The following is a 15,276-nucleotide window of genomic DNA, read 5'->3' on the forward strand; positions in this document are numbered from 1 at the left end:
ACCAGGAGTGAGTGTCCATCATACTATGTCCTGGAGACTGAGGCCGAGCGTCAGGCCTCAGATCGCCTTTATACAGGGGCCTGTGGGAGGAGCCACAGGAGCAGTCAGCAGGGGGCGTGTCCAGACAGGCACATAGTTCACCACAATATGATGCCAATTCAAACTGCACACTTACTTGCACGTGATCTATATCCCTCAGTTCGTGGGACTGTATGAATGCATCTTAAAAATTGTTAATATAAAGTCAATATAACGAGTCTTGGGTTGTGAGTGAACCTGGGGAGGTTATGAATCGGGGGACATCAGTGAGATTGAGGAGGTAGTGAATTGGGGGAGGTCAGTGAATTAGGAGAGGTTGTTGAAACAGTGGGAGATCACTGAGGAGGAGTGTAGTGAGTTTGAGAGATTTGTTAGTTGGAGGAGCTTGTGGGTTGACAGATGTTTAGTGAATTGGGAGAGGTTGGAAATGTCATTAATACCTTTGCCTCCACAGATACTGCTTGGTCCACTGAATTTCTCCAGCAGCTTATCTTTGGCTCCAAATTCCAGCATCTGTTGTCTTTTATGTCTATACAAAATGCATCATCCATTTAAGCTTGAAGTGGCCAGTTGAACTTCTGGAACAGCACAATTCGATTCAGAAACCAATGTTTTCCATTCCAGATAAGATTGATTTTCATACAGTTACCACTGGAAAAAGTGAGGCCAGATCACTTTTTTAAGCTATTTTTTTGAAAAGATCTTTATCTGTTGCATTGATGTCTATAATACACCTATTTACACATCATGTGACTCTTTCACTACTCGTTTTCATTGCTACTGTAACAGTTCCACATCAAGTTGTTTATTTTTTTTGTTTGGGCTGTACACTTTATGAAGTTTATATGCAATGTACACAGCAAATGTACTATCCCGAAAAGACACAAAGGACATTTTCAGGCTCATCCATTCATTAATAAATGTTTTTGGAACAATTTCTCTTTGTTATTAAACTTCAGGGAAAAAAAAATCACATTATTTTTTTTTCTAAAAAAGCATATAAAAATGAACGGAAATTTTTCAGCAATTCTAGTTTCCATTGCAATGGTAAAATCCCTGTTCTAAGACTATAGGTGACTGGATTTCTGTAAAGATTGTTGCAGTATTCTATTGCAGTTTTGGTAGAAGCCTTTGCATATGTACCTTAACAGTATTTTTGGTAGGTATGTCTGTATAAAGAGGCACTCTTCCATTTTGCCTACAATTGAAGTCACTTTTCTTTTCAGTTGAAGACACCAGTTGTGTCAGAAAGCAGAAAGGGTGAAAATTATTTAAATAGCCAGGTAGAACCGGTTTCTGACTGTCCTTGTTAAAACTATGCCCTTTATTCAGATTGCAATAAGTTTCATACCTTTCACTTCAAAGTGGATTAAATTTGTTAACATTTTTACTGGAGGTAAGTAATGCCCTAAGGTTCTGAGAAAGTGAAAAAAATAATCCACATGTGAACCTTTCATAGAATACAGGTGCCTGTGCATGATTCTAACCCACTGTACATCAGTAGACATGGTATTACTGCTGAAGTGCCTTTAAAATCCTTTTCCTTCATCCCATCCACATTAAGAAATGGTACTGTAATCAGTTGACACCGAATGTGTATTTTAAAAAATTCTGAAAATTGGTGGAGACAGAAGATCTTGAGTTACTGAGGGGGGAGAAAACCATGGAATAAGATTTTTTAACTTTCCTCTTCAATCGATTCAGACGTAAATTCATTTAAAAATCTTATCCAAGCTATAGTTTGTCCTTGATGTCTCTTTTGCTATAATTCATTTAAACTCTGTTCTGGGGAAGGGGCGTGTGTGTGTGCGTTCCAACAAAAATCAGATTGTGTATTTTTTGTTTGAACCACCATATTAAAAAATGACATTTCTAAATGGATAAGGTAGTCGCTATCACTTTGTTGCAGGGTCTGTTTGGACAATTCATATGCACCTTAAATTCCATCAAAATTGCATTCTTAGAGCATTCCTGGCTTCCTGGTCCACTTTTCCATCTCTAAGATTCACTCCCATTCTTATGTCACCTTCCCATGCTCCTGTGGGCGATTCAATACTTGCCCCTTTACCTCTTCTCTTACCAACATCTTGGGTCCCAAACAGTCCCTGATGCACCATCAATAACTCTCGGAGACGTGAGGCGAGATATAGGCTTTTATTAGCTGGAAGAGAGCAGTCAGCAGCAAGAGACCACCATACGACATCCTGGAGACTGAGGCTGGGGCAGTGCCTCCAATCGCCTTTATACAGGGTTCAGTGGGAGGAGCCACAGGAGCAGTCAGTGCAGTCAGTGGGGGGGGGGGGTATATGTATATGTATATGACAGGTATATGTAGTTCACCACAACCCCTTTAGGTGAGGTAGCAATTCTCTTGCACTTGTGCCAATCTGACTGTGGTGGGAGTCCATGTGGTCTTCTTTATACTGGAAGTCAAACATAAGTTTGGTGATATCCTGCAGGGGATGTCACTTTAATTCTCTATTCTACTCTCCCTGTCTGTCTGTGACCTGTTTTGTAATGATGTAAAATAAATGCGTGAGGAACAACATTTCATCATCTGGCTGAGCAAACTGTGACGTTCCAGAGTTCTCTTGCTGCAGGTGACCCATTTCCACTCTCAGGCCATTTCTGTTCAATGTGATCCACCTGTGTCCAAGTTTTCTCTCTAGCTTGAGTTGATCTTCTGGGCATATCCTACAATTCTGCACTTCACAACTTTTAAATTCCTCTGTGTTCTTACTTTCTATTTATCCTTATTTGACAACTTTTATGTTAGGGGTTTCAAACCTATTTTATATCATGGAGCCTTTACTAATAACAGATCCCATGTTGGGAACGCCTGCTTTATGTACTTTTGTTAGGTTCTCTCTCTCCAAATGCCTCTGTTAATCAATGGTCTGATGACCTTGTTCACAGCTTCTTTGCATTGAAACCCTGGCAATGCCTTTTCAAGAATATACCTTTTGTCCGTTCTGACTTCCCACACCTTTTCTGTGACTGAAAACCCACTTGCTCTCTCTTTTTCCCAGATGTGACAAAGGGTCTACCGCCTGAAATGCTAACACTATTTCTTTTTCCACAGGTGCTCCTAGAGCTGTGTATGTTTGCCCATTTTTTATTGTTAGTAGGAGCCTGTGCTACACTCAGTGTTTACCCCTAACAAAAGCCTTGGTCAAAGTTACACTTTTGCTTTAATGCATCATGAAATGTACTGTGATAATGCGGCATTCACACAAAATGGCAGCCATCAGGAAGGAGAGCAGGTGGAGTGCAAAATGACAGCAATTCCATTTTGATTCTACACCAACTTTGAAGCTTAACATCTAAAGAGTAGGTTTTAAAACCTGCTCCCCTTTTTCTTTCTCCTTTTTTCTTCTTCAATAGTTCCTGAAGTTGAGGAAACTTTCTGTAATGAGTTCTTTAAGCCTGTGTGGGGTGCCAGAGTGCACTGGGCTCCGAGGTTGTAGGAGTACCTAAAATGGATAATTGTTGCTTAATGACAGTCATAAATCGTCTAGAGTTCACTGTTTTTCTTGAGCGACTTGCTCTTTGCAATGCGGTCTCCTGGTACCTTGTGTTTAAGCTTGTTAAGTTTATTTTGCCAGGGTCAAGGATTCTGTGTAACTTGTATTTTTTAGGCAGATGCTCAATTAGTGCTAATCACAGGGTCCTAGTTTTGAGAATGTTACTTTTCGCAGTGTCAGTCAGCTGAGCCATTGATGTTCTTTAGGAATGTTTATGAATAAACCCTCATCTCTACATGAGAACCTGTCATTCCTCTGCATTTGGGTTCCAATATTGGCAGTGCGCATCATGACACATTCACTCCAGTTTTGGAATGTGCCAACGTAAGGGGCCCTGAGGGGATGTTAGCATGCATCAAAAACAAGTGAGGCAGAATGTAGGTCAACAGTGATCCGAAAGTGCTGTATGCCGTGATGGGAGATAGGAATAGCTGAGAAGGATTTAAATTTAGTGAGGAGGGTGACCGGGCAGTTGTGGCATTAGGAATAAAATCACCTGGCACTCGCGTAGGCCATTGGACTGGGGTGATATGCCACGGTGTGATCTATCCTAACACCAAGGTTCTGTACCATTGCAGCCGAGAGGTCTAATATGAATTTGGGACCACGGTTAGAGGACATAACAGATGGGGTGCCAAACCGAGCAAGCCAGGTTCTGATGAAGGCTCGAGCCACATCTGCGGCCTTCATCGATGCTAGAGGATCAACTTCTGGTCACCTGGTGGCACAGTGCATCATGGTAAGGAGGTGAGTGAAACCACCGGGGGGGGGGGGGGTGGGGAAGAGATCCAAAAAGGTCCACATTAACATTATCGAGCTGCCACACAGGGATCTCGAAAGGTGCCAGTGGTGCCTGAACATGACTGTAAATGTTTCCTGCTGGCACTCCATATGGGCTGCAGTTCAATCACGCACGCCCTTTCTGAGGCTGTGCCACACAAATTTTAGCGCAACCAGTTTCTGTGAGGTCTTCTGGCCTGGATTTGAAAGGCCAGATATGGAGTCAAAAACTGTCCACCTCCAGTTTGCGGGCACAATGGGGCGAGGCGACTGCATGAGACGTTGCATAGCAGAGAAACCTCAGCTTCACCAAACGTCGTGTCAGCTAACCGCAGGCCTGTACTATTGTTCAGGAAGCCTGGACCTCTGGGTCAATAGCTTGGTCGGCTGCCATGCTGGCATAGTTAATCCCTATGTGTATGGCCTCATTGACTGGCCGTGAGAGGCAATACGCCACTACATTACTTTTCCCCCTGATAAGTTGTATATCTGATGTGAGCTTGGATATGTAGGCCAGATGGCATTGCTGAAGTGCAGATCAAAGGTCTGATATTTTGGCCGTGGCATGCATAAGGAGTTTGTGGTCAACAAACACTGCAAAATGCTGATCCTCTGGAAGTAAATGAAAATGGTGGACAGCCAGATGGAGACCAAGAACTCAAGGTCAAACGCGCTGCATCTCTTTTGGGGGATAGAGCTGGTGGCTGAAGAAGGTGAGCGGCAGCCACATACCTCTGACCAACTACCCACAGCATAGTCTGAAGAATCAGTAGCAATGCTATGGGTACGTTGGAAAGCAGGTGTACCAGTAGGGTTGCGTTTGTATCATCAAATGCCCTGGTCATGTCTGCTGACCAATCAAGCACTTGATTTGCAGTATTGCCTTAAAGCACACTATTCAGGAGGAGCATAAGTTTAGCAATGAATGATAGAAATTCACCATGCCTAAAATCTTATGTAGTTTTTTAGTGGTGTAGGCAGTGGGAAATCCATAATAGTGGCTACTTTTGATGGGAGGGGTTTCACACTTTCTGTGGAGATGCGATGACCGAGAAAGTCAATGGTTGACAACCCAAACTGGCATTTAGCAGGGTTAATAATCAACCCGTGTTGGCTTAAGCGCCTGGAAAGTGTGCAGAGGTGGGATATTTGTTCAGATTTGGAAGCACTGGCGACAAGTATGTCATCCAGGTAAACAAAAAGAAAATCTAATTAAAATTTTAATGCAGAGTCTGTTAGCTGTTGGAAAGTCTGTGCTGCATTTTCCAGCCCAAATGGCTTGCACAGAAACTCGGAGGCCAAATGGGGCTTTAACAGCTGGTTTGGGAATGTCCTTCTAGTACACAGGAACCTGTTGGTAGTCCTAAACTAAATAGAATTTGGGAAAAAATTAGCTTTCCAGATAAACGTGCTGGAATGACTTGGATGTCTGAGACTGAGTAACGATCAGGGGTAGTGACCTCGTTAAGGCATTGGCACATGGATGGAGGCTACCATTAGACTTGGGGACCACATGGAGGGGCAAAGCCCAGGTGCTATTTGACTGGTGTACAACGCCAAGTATTTCTGTGCTTGCAAACTCAGCCTCCATTGTTTCCAGCTTTTCTGGGCCCAGTCTACGCACACGGGCATAAACTGGTGGGCCAGTTGTGTAAGTGTGATGCTTGACCCCGTGTTTTGTGACGGTAGTAGAGAACGTGGGCTTGGTGAGGTTTGTGAGTTCGCCCAGCAGTCGAGTAAACTCACATGTAGTGGTGAGTCGTTGTGAGGAACTTACTGGGAGAGCAGGGTAACGACCCAAAGCTGTTGACCTCCACAAGCTGGCATTTTTTAAGATCGACTCCTTGGGCACACAGGAAATCAGCACAGCGCAGAGGTCTAGCCACTTCAGTCATGATAAAGTCTCATGTAGCATGTCGCCCACTGAAGCAGAATGTCACCCATCGTGTCCCATAGATCTGGATCCTTCTGGGGGTCCCCAGCAGGGTTTGTTCACTCTTTGCCTTCTCGTCAATAGCTGATGATGCCCGCAGCACACTCACTTGAGCACCCATCTCACACAGGAAGCATCGACCTGAAAGGGTGCCCGCAATGAACAGTAGACGGCCTCGGCAGTTGATACCACAGTGTCCGCAGATCTTTGATGTCCCGATGCTCTGGCACTGAAGAAGTTGCAAGGTGGTCAGCACTTCCTAGCGTTCCTACAAAGTGAGTGTGGTAAAAACACACACCTGGTGTGTTTTTTCCAACAGCTGTGGGCGTGCTTATGTTGGGGGCCTTGCTGACTGGGCTTATTGAAGTAGAGAAGGGAGGAGGAATGATGCATCATTTTAGCAAGCTCCCTATAGACCTTTATGGGTGTATTAGCAAAGGTTATGAGAGCTTCAAGTCAAGTTAAATCAGGTCACTTTTATTGTCATTTTGACCATAACTGCTGGTACAGTACATAGTAAAAATGAGACAACGTTTTTCAGGACCATGGTGTTACATGACACAGTACAAAAACTAGACCGAACCTCATAAAAAAAAACAACACAGAAAAGCTACACTAGACTACAGACCTACACAGGACTGCATAAAGCCGCTTGCTGCAAGAAGAGTTCTTTAAAAGTGGAACAAGGATGGTGAGACAGCATATGGTCCATTAGTTCCAAAGGCTTACCCTTGCTGAGGGCGTGTAAGGAGAGCAACTGTTTGGCACACTCAGACTCTGACAGTCCAAAAGCCTGCAAAAGGTGAGTTGTCAGCGATCAGTATTTGTGTTGAGATGCGTGCTCAAGCAGAGTCACCACTCACAGCCATGGAATTACTAAGTGATGCTACCACATAGTAAAATTTGGTGTCATCGGTGGAGATTTTTTGAAGCTCAGCCTGCATAAACCAAGCGATGGCATTTTTCTCCCAAAACTCCAGCAGCTTCAAAGTGACTGCATTGGCCAACAAGTTTAATAACTCTGGAATTGTCGGTTTTGAGTAATAAAATGGCGGAGATATTTTGTGTTTCAGAATAGCCGTAGCAACTCATTTACACCAAAAACTGACCTCAAAGTGTGCTAAAAACCCTTTAAGTAATTATATCATTTCATCAGATAAGCCTCTTAAAGTGAAACTCCAACGCAATATGGTGGTTGTGAATTATGTACATTTCAACCAGTTACATTACCCTACCATGGCAGTAGAGGAAACCATGGGCAGGCATGTCAGAAGGGGAATGGGAAGCTGAACTGAAATTGCTGTACTCATGTATATTTTGACCCTTACAGGTATGATCAAGCTTCTCTGGGTGTTACATACTGAACATAATGTAAGGAGGCATTCTGTGTAGATGACTTACAAGCAAAATAAACAGCTGTTCCTCACCTTTCTGTCTCTTGTGTGTGTTACTCATGGCCACCCAGCTTCCCAGAACTGCAAGCATTACAATTGGGACATCCTGCCTCTAGTCTTGGTGGACAAAGTGAAGGTTCTTGTCAATATGTCCTCCAATCTGCACCAGTCTCTCCAATGCAGACAAGGCCACACCAGATTGTACCCGGGGTACTAGATATAATGGCTAGATGGCTCTGAAAGACTCTAGAAGTAGTGCCTCACTTGAAAGAACTCTCTGGAGCCCTGAATGTTGGTGAGGGAGGAGGTGGAGGAGTTGTAGGAGCAGGTGTAGCACTGGTCACTCTTGTGGGCATAAGTGCCAGAAGGGATATCAGTGGGGAGGGATGAATGGACAAGGGAGCCATGCAGAGAGTTATCCTTATGGAAAGTAGAGATAGTGGGGCGGGCGGGGGAATGGTTGGGGACAGGAAAAATTGGTAGCATCACTTATTTGGTAGAAGCACATCCTTGAATCTTTGTTCACCTGGCAAGTCCCCTCCATGATAGAGCTTAAGTAGACTCTGTTATGAAAATCTGGTGAAAGGCTCTTGAACTGTGTAGTATGCTTAACAAAGCTAATTGAGAGTAACTTGGGCCTCACTAGTGTGGTAATTGGCTTAATGTTGCTTTTATATTCCTCCCCGTGAATTTGGAGGGTTTTGCAGAGATAGAGTAAGTGGTAGTTTTCTAGTGTCCTGTTCAAGTGCCTGTGTGACTCCAGAATTACTAATATGGTTGACCACTAAAATGCTTCTTCAGCCGGGAAGTTGGTGTGGAATTAAACATCGACATTTCCAGAATCTGGTGAAGAGGTAGCAAAAATGTGGAGCCAAACACTTTCTTCATACTTAACTGTCATGTATCATAATAGCACGATCATTCAAAAAGATGCGTTCATTGTTAGTTAATACTGTGGATAGTGTGATTATAATAATTTAAACTTGTTCACAATTACAGAAGATAAAATTAAATCAATTTTTCACTTACAAGAGAGTTAGTTAAATCAACCAATTGAATGTATTTGTCGTTGCAGGGCAATTCTTCCCTCTTTCCATCAGTCTAGAGGACGTGGTGATTATAGGCAAGGGAATTGATGGATGGCACAAGGAAGGTGCACTCTGGACTAATTGTTAGGCCTAATGAAGGGAAGTTGGTAGATATGACATCCTGCCAGTGTTCTGTACTACTTAGTACAATAACACTTCCTAAGTGATGCATTCCTCCAAGAGGACCACAACCTTGTTGAGTTTGGAGGCTTGCATACCTCAATGACCTGAAGAGCTATGATGGCTAGAGTCAAGGTCTTGTGATTTGGCTTTTCATAGGGTCACCTATGCCAAACCGGTCAAAGGGTAGAGGCCAGGTGAAGAGTGCTCCACTGGCCCTCCAGGTTGTGGGATTCAGCTCAGGGCTAACAATCCAGACTGGTCAAAAAATTGTTGCAGAGTAGCAATGAAGAACGCTTCTTTATCTGCGATGGACAGAGATGGAGGACCTTCATTGCTGCCCTAAATGCCAGCTGCTTAATGGACAAGTTAGTAATAAGTAAAATGATGCATTAAGATTAAGAAGTCAGTAGTGCAAAACTGAAAGCATTTTGAATCATTCTGCCATTTATTTTATAGGATTAGGGAATAAGTATAAACAAAAAAAGTGACATCACCATTATCTTTCTCCATCCTTCCTTCTCTGATTGCCGTGACCATTATACTACTTCTAGAGTCTTTCAGAGCCATCTAGCCATTATATCTAGTGCCCCGGGTACAGATTATACTACCCGAGTCTACTTAAGCTCGATAAACTGCTCCTAACTGAAACAAAATGATTGGTGGCTGGCCAACTTGAATAAGGTCCATTTCTTGCTTGCAGTGGGTCAAAAGACTGAAATGTAGGCTCTCTGCATTAAAATTAAAATGGGAAGCCCACATACTTCACATATCACAGCATTTCACTTTGAACTTGAACTTTGTCTGTCACAAGCTGACCCAGTTTTAAAATTATCATCATCATTGTCGTCATTACTTGCTGTGTCATATGATGTAGGCAATCATGGTCTTGACCACGACTGTTCTTGACAAATTGTTCTGCAGAAGTGGTTTGCCATTGCTTTCTTCTGGGTAGAGTCTTCACAACTCGGGTGATCCCAGCCATTATCAATACTCTTCAGAGATTGCCTGACATCAGTAGTTGCATAAACCAGGACTTGTTATATGCACCAGCTGCTTTTACGACCATCCACCACCTGCTCCCATGGCTTCATGTGACCCTGATCGGAGGGGGCTATGCAGGAGTTACACCTTGCTCAAGTGTGACCTACAGGCTAGCGGAGGGAAGGATCACCTTATACCTCCTTTGCTAGAGACGTATCTCTACCCCACCACTCTAAATTAAAAGAGGGGCTAGAATTCATTGCAAATTTTAAAGCTTAGCATTGGAGATTTGGACAAACCATCATTGTTTTCAGTAAGATTGGCAATAAACTCTGCTCAGAATTATGTCAATTCCCAAAATTGTTATTTCTTTGTTGATTGCTAGGTTACCTCTTTAAAATTGCCACTCAAAGTTTGAAGCGCTTTGCAAAATCCAGAAAGATCAGAGCATTCTGAGTAACTAAGAATGCTACATGATTATTCTACTTTCCCTCAGATCAATTGCAGACAAGCCCCTTTGCATTAAAGATTATAAACTAAATATTCTATAGAGTCAGGCATTTTAGTTCGGCTTAGCCCTTACACTTTTAATTATTTTGTGATTCTCAGTTTGGTTTATTAAATAATACTCAATGTAAATTTTTTAATTGCCCAGATAGTTCTTTATATATTAAAAACTATATTTGTAAAAAGCCCAAATAAACTTGCATCCATTAGTTTGCTGGAAAAGCTGCAAATCTGATAATTGGATATACTGAAGTAAGAATTATTAAGAATGAAGTGATGGATGTTTTAAAACTAAGGTAAAAAGTAATAAAACATTTAAATAACATCTCTGCAAACTGTTGAAATTTATTATGTCATATAAATTTAACCCAAATTTTGTAATATTAATTTAACACGTACTTTGAGTACAGCTGGGAAAAAATGCAAACGTTTGTCTTCCACTCCATTCTTAGAATACACCGAATAATTAGAGGAAACAAAATGCATATTAGCTCCCGCTGAGCTGACTGTTAGGCATGTTACCCTGCATTGACCCAATCCTGCTAAACTAATTATTTTTGAAGTTTATGGTTTTAAATAATCCCACAGTATAAAACTCTTCCCTCTTCAACAGAGGTCTGGCGGCTCTAAATCCTTTTTTTAATACTTTGTTGCTTTTTTTTTAAGCAAGAGCTTCTCTAAGCAGCCATAATCCCCCCAGTGTTGAAAACTTGAAAGACCTTGAACAAATCAAGGTTCCTCCATGGAGAATTTTGCTAATCCTGTGCTTAGCTTCGAACAAGGAAATCCACTTCTTCACCAAGCACCCACTACTATAACTAATTCCTGACTTGAATTACAAGCAAATTACTCCTCATTAATTGCAAAACAGTATCTCAAGCAAAGCTGCTAAGGAAAATTACGGATTTCTTCCATATTGGAACATCATTCTTCTTATGTGGAAAAGCAATTGAGGTCAAAGGGTCAATTTGATTATGTACCAACTATATGTAGTGGTGCTGTCAAGAAATGCTTATTGTGGATGCCATTTACTGTGGAGTGCATATATTCATTAGGAACACTAAACAGTACATTGTTCCTAGAGCAACACTGCTTTAGTAAATGCACATTCAATCAGTACTGAACATTAACAATCTCGATAAATTTGAAAAGTGCGTGGCTGTGAAACTGGACTGCTTAGTAATGTTTATTTCAGCGCCATGGTCATTGAATTGCTTTCAGGTTTGATCATGAATTGCAAGTGCACAACTTTGACAGGGCTTGCTCTTCACGGCATATTATATAACACAGACAAGCAGGCATGCTTGTAGTATGAAGAATAGGCAGTGGATTACATCAGTTCTTGCTCGGCACTCATTTAATGCCAATCCCTCCACAATCACCCTGCTAATTCTATATGCTAATTATTCACAAGAAACATAATACTTGACCGTAAGCAAGATGCTCTATTCCTGTAATATTTAAAGGGATCCTTTATGATTTGAGAATATGTTGTTGACTGAGTTGGATTTGAATTTGAAGGGAGATTCACGATTTATTTCTTTGAACTTTCCACAGTGAGAAGTCCTGCATCCAGACATTACATTTCTCTTGCATCAGACAGCGGAGACCTCCTTTCCCACCATCAAGATGGGATTGTTTAAAGATCTGTCCTCTATTCACAAGCTTCTAACTTCCCTGAATGTGCCACAAAAAAATGGATACTTTTAAAATGAGAGAAGTGCAACTTCTTGCAAAACTCTCAGGCAGATGAAAGGTATGTGGAAGAAATGTTTTTGCTATTAGACCACTGCCATAGTGCTATATAGTTTATTTTATATTCTGTGTTTTCTGCCCAACCTTCCTCATTTTTTTTTGTGTGCAAGGGAGGGTGATTTGGAGGTCAATGTGCCTGTTACTTTTTTGTTCATTTTTTTGTGCGGGGAGGAAGGATTTGGGGGTTGATGAATATGCTGCTGTTCTTTTCTTTCTTGGTTATGTGGCTATCTGGAGAAGAGGAATTTCAGTGTTGTATATTTTGATAATAAATGAACCTTTGACTTTGATATATGACTGTCCAAGTGCCTTTTAAATGTTCACTGCTCTCTAGATGGAAATTTTTTGATTTTTGTTTACTTGATGAATCCTCCAAAATCTGGGGATTTGGGGACAGTGCTTATCTGCAGCTTGACAGGGAGTCAGACTTAATTATTTTTCACTTGGCTACTTGTAAATGCAAATACTTGTAGAAGCTGGCATGTACATCAGAATGAGAAGCTTCTCAAGTTTGTCTTTCTGGCTGAAACAAGTGCTCATCAACTGAATCCATCTGCCATACAGCCCAGAATAAACTGCATAGTTCATTATTTGGAGATAACCTATTTTTGTTGATGTTCAGTAGACCTGTAGACATGGTAGAAACATTTTCCAACAGTGTGCAACTTACCCGGAGTCCTATATAAAAAAAAAACTGTTCTACCCAAATCCCATACCTTTCACTTAGAATCCCTGCTATAACAGACCACAAACTGAGCCAGAGCCAAGGTGTTGTGATGGACTCTGACTTAAATTTTAACTGCCACATTAAGACAATTACAACGTCAGCCTACTACCATCTTAAAAATATAGCAAGAGTTAAAGGGCTTATGTCTCAGCAAGGTCTAGATAAACTTGTCCGTACATTTATTTTTAGTAGGCTTGACTACTGTAATGGTGTTTTCACAAGTCTTTGTAAAAAATCCCTCAGACAGCTGCAGCTCATTCAGAATGCTACTGTTAGAGTCCTCACTAAGACTAATAAAGTAGAACGTATCACTCCAGTTCTCCGATCGCTACACTGGCTTCCCGTCCATCAGAGGACTGACTTTAAAATATTACTACTGGATCATAAAGCACTGAATGGTCGAGAGCCAAAATACTTCTCCGATCTCTTACTGCATTATGAACCTTCCCGAGCTCTCAGATCATCTGGAGTGGGTTTGCTTACTGACCCCAGGGTCAAAGCCAAACATGGTGAAGCAGCTTTTAGTCACTTACACCACATATCTGGAATAACCTTCCAGAGGGTCTGAAGTCTGCTCCAACTTTAAGCTCTTTTAAATTGAGGCTTAAAACTTTTATTTTCCCCTTAGCTTTTAGTTAGAATCTAATGCACTGTAACACCTATTTAAACCTATCTATTTTTTTTTGTGTGAATTCATTCTCTTATATATTTTCTGAAATTTGATGTTTGATTTTTATATCTTGTTCAATGTAAAGCACTTGGAACTGCCATGTGTTTGAAAAGTGCTATACAGGCAGACTAGCTTCCTCTGGTGCTCTGTCCTTCACAATATATCCATTCTTCCACGCAGACAATGAGCAACTACTGAAAATGCAGCCTACAACCACAGTGAGAAGTTCAAGCCATCAGACTCCAGATCATGACCTGAATCTCATCTCTCATCCAGAAATGTTACTGACCAACCAAACACATTTCTTAAAATACAGATTGGCTGATCCTGTTCTGCCTGGACACTTTAAGCAAATAGTGAGCTTTTATAAAACATTAATTCTGTCACAAATGGAGTATTGTGCCCAACTATTGGTCTAGATTTTAGAAGTGATGTGTAGGCTTAAGGGAGGGATTTAGAAAAGATTCCAGGGAAAGGTACTTCAGTTGTTTGAATAGACTGTTAGCACTCACAATGTTCTCCTTGAGACTGAGGATCTGATAGAGATATTTACCATCATGAAGCTACAGCCAAGAGAGAGAAATTATGCTGATTGGTGGAGAAATAGTGGGGATGGATTGCAGGAGAATGGCAAATGAATTATGAGGACATGAGGATTCTATTTATATAATGCAGATGGATCATTTCTGGAATGATTCAAAGCAAACTATTTGACAGAAGAATTTGTAGGTCCGCGGGGTGAGGATGGGGTAGTTGTGCATGAGGGATCGTTCTTATTTAGAGATGCTATAGATTTGACAGGCCAAATAGTCACCTTCTGCAACTGCTCTATTGTTCTCTGACTTAATAGGTATCTACCAGTGTTGGTAGAGACATTGTCTATGATACATTCCATTAGATTTCATTACACACCGACTTGGGCACTCAAGTCAGAGAAGACAAGACTCCTTGAACAAGGCAGACACAATTGAAGGGCCCCTGACCTCTGTTTCGGACGCATACAGAGCTACGAGGTTCAACCAGTCTCCAGCAATACACGTCAAGGAAATAAAGATGTCAACATCTCTTTGCTTTCCCCACTTCTATACACCAGCCCCACAAATCCAGACATGCTTTGTCCAGTAGTCACTGTTCAGCATTGATCCATGTACTGATTGAAAATTGTTCCAAAAGTCGCTTCTGCCATGCTGGCTAATGATGGGCTTGCTTGAAGTGTGTGGTCACCTTTCTATGGAGGCATTGCTTTTTGGTCCCAGGTCACGTGCTGTGATAGCTGCAGCTAGCTTCTGATCTTCAGGTGCATAAAGATGAACGTATGTTCGCAAGTCTCCCTCTTGACCCCGAGCCACTCCAGGCTGTGAGCCACGGGCAGCATTGGACAAACTGCTTGGAAGGTGTGTTACAGTTAACAGGGGGAGGGACTTGTGTTTCGAGTGCACACCTAGTTAAGTAGATCATCACTTGTTTAATCTTGTTGGACAGATTTAACAAGTCTATTGAATGTTTAGTGTTGTAGTTGCTATAGTTTGGGTGACTTGGATGAGCACTTGTTGGACTTGCATGTGAGTAAAGTGTTTTGTTGCTTGTTTGTGAATAAACAGTTGCTGTACATACCCGCCATCAGTGTCTGCTGTTTCACCTACCAAACCCGTGAATCTGCTTCCGTACAGCACCATGGTCTCACAGGGTAACAAGTCATTCACCACTAAATATGTCTGCATGTTGACCTATTAGCAAAATTCCTGAAATACCTCC

General features: G+C 41.7%; 1 long non-coding RNA gene across 1 annotated transcript; it reads left to right on the plus strand.

Annotated features, from left to right (window-relative positions):
- The first annotated feature begins 2,379 nt into the window (after nucleotides 1-2,379).
- On the plus strand, nucleotides 2,380-15,132 carry LOC132393675 (uncharacterized). The gene is made up of 3 exons (XR_009512030.1): nucleotides 2,380-4,310; nucleotides 11,927-12,125; nucleotides 13,702-15,132. It is a non-coding gene; the product is annotated as an uncharacterized LOC132393675 (long non-coding RNA).
- The last annotated feature ends 144 nt before the right edge of the window (nucleotides 15,133-15,276 follow it).

The sequence above is a fragment of the Hypanus sabinus genome, chromosome 5, assembly GCF_030144855.1.
Source record: "Hypanus sabinus isolate sHypSab1 chromosome 5, sHypSab1.hap1, whole genome shotgun sequence".
NCBI classification, from domain to species: domain Eukaryota; kingdom Metazoa; phylum Chordata; class Chondrichthyes; order Myliobatiformes; family Dasyatidae; genus Hypanus; species Hypanus sabinus.